At 41.7% G+C, this 2,151-nt stretch overlaps 1 pseudogene; it reads right to left on the bottom strand.

Moving 5' to 3' along the window:
- Positions 1–608: 608 nt before the first annotated feature.
- LOC107134742 lies at positions 609–1,527 on the bottom strand (annotated as a pseudogene).
- Positions 1,528–2,151: the final 624 nt, after the last annotated feature.

Consider the following 2,151-nt stretch of genomic DNA (forward strand, 5'->3'; position numbering starts at 1 on the left):
TACATGTTTACATGAGGGTTCCTATAAAGATGGTTACCTACAAAGTTCTCTAGTCCAAGAATTAGAAGGTAGAAAGAGCATAGAAGCAGGCAGTCTGAATAGGAGACATTCATTTCCAGGAGACAGGAGGGGAGGAAGACGGTACAAAAATCTCAGGCTACTAATACCACTCCAAATCCTCCAGAGCCTTAGAAACTGAACATTAGCAAATATCCACCTTTCCCAGGCTTTGGTGGATACTTTATAAAGTTCTACCAGCCTGGGCCAGTGACTTGAAAACGTCACAATAAAAATGACAAAATTGAACATCTCCAAAGGACCATCTTACCCAGTAAGTGCTCTGACTAGTGGTCAAATTGTACTGGTCAAATTGCACTGACCAATAGTAGTGGTCAGATTTGTTCTAGTGACCAAATTTGACTAGGTCAAATTGGTATCAGCACAGTCTTGTCAACTGAGTAGATTACAAATGGGGAGAGAGAATAAAGAAACAATACTTAGGGCAAGGGATAGGACCTATAGATTTAAGATCACGTACATCTTTCACACTGATATTTTCAACCTTTCTTCAATGACATGGGCAGCCCTAGCTAGCTGTTCCTTCATTATTATCTACATGTGCAAGACTGAGCAATCATATCAGCAAACTCCTTATACAGAATATTCCCAGTTTCCTCAATCAGAAGGATGCTCATGGGAACACATTTATAAGGGACACAGGAGGGCCAAGGGACATTCTTGTCCACCAGCTCATTGATGAGTTTTGAATGATGGTGTGATTGGGGGAATTGAGACCATAAAGTAGCACCCGAGGACAGGATCCCTTTCAGTAGTTTGGGGTATGGTGACGAGGAGCAATGATCCAATGATCCCAGCCCCGCTGCTGGAAGCTGACTTTGAAAGGACAAAGGGAACACTGATTATTGGCAGACTGATTATTTGCAGACCCATAATGTTCCTGGGAAGAGTCAGAAACTCTAGACACGATGCTGCCTGCTCGCTGGACCCTTTTTTAGAAGATTCCCTTTCCAAAAATTCTTCCAGTCCACTGGGAAGTTTAGCCTTCTGGCCACTTTTATGAGTGTCATTGAAATAGACTAGTACAAAGGCAGTGTCCAAAGGTGAAGTACCATTCCATTGGATCCCAGGAATCCAATGGAATCCAAAAAAGTGAGCTACCTTTTTTGCTGCTGACACATGAAGTGGAGTCTTAGGACCCTGTGACTCTTGTGATCCCAGAGTATCTGTTGAATGTGTTGTGTGGTGTCCATCTCTGTTCAGGCTTTAGACAGAGAAGGCTTTGAGGAATTTCCTCCTGATGGAAAGTGGTTGGTTGGGGTTTGTGGGGCCCGGGGCTCCACATGGCAGGATAAATGACGGTGAGCTAGGTGGAGTTGTTGATGATAAACCACAGTGGCTCTGACCAGTTGGTACACTTCCCGCTTTGGTCCAAGAGGAAAGTCCAGGAACCTGCACACATAAGGCAGAACAGGGTCAGGGGATTCGTGTCTTGCCTGAATACTGAGTCTGAAAATCCTTCACAAAACTGTTCAAGAGAAACACAGCTGTAATCAGCCCTGAAATTAACTCAAAGTAATAATATCTATCATTTGTTGAATAATATCTATCATTTGTGAGATGCTTTATATGTATAAACTCTTGAATCCTCAATAGTCTTATGAGATACTTACTATTCCCATTTTGCAGACTAGGAAATTGAGGCTCACAGAAGCTATGTCAAAGGACACACACCCAAGTGCTGAATGTATCTCAGTGGGAGAGCACTTTTGCCTAGCATATGTAAGGCCCTGGGTTCAATCCCAGCACCACAGAAACCAAAACATGAAGGACACATAGCCAGTATGTGGTAAAGTTAAAATATGAACTCAAGCTGGTTTCTATTAAGAAAAGAAACTATACCAGTGGTGAAAAAGTTGGTCAGGGGAGGGAGGAGGTAAGGGAAAGGGAAGTACTGTAAATTAAATTGATCAAATTATGTTATGTCCATGTACAAATATGTCATGATGAATCTATTATGTATAATTATAATGCACCAATAAAAATTAGAAAGAAAACACTAAAGAAAGTAATTTGTCTCACGTTTAGATCACTTTACAGTTCTAGACTCAGGGGAAAAACTCAAGCATTAAG

Source organism: Marmota marmota, unplaced genomic scaffold (genome assembly GCF_001458135.2).
Source record: "Marmota marmota marmota unplaced genomic scaffold, marMar, whole genome shotgun sequence".
Taxonomy (NCBI): domain Eukaryota; kingdom Metazoa; phylum Chordata; class Mammalia; order Rodentia; family Sciuridae; genus Marmota; species Marmota marmota.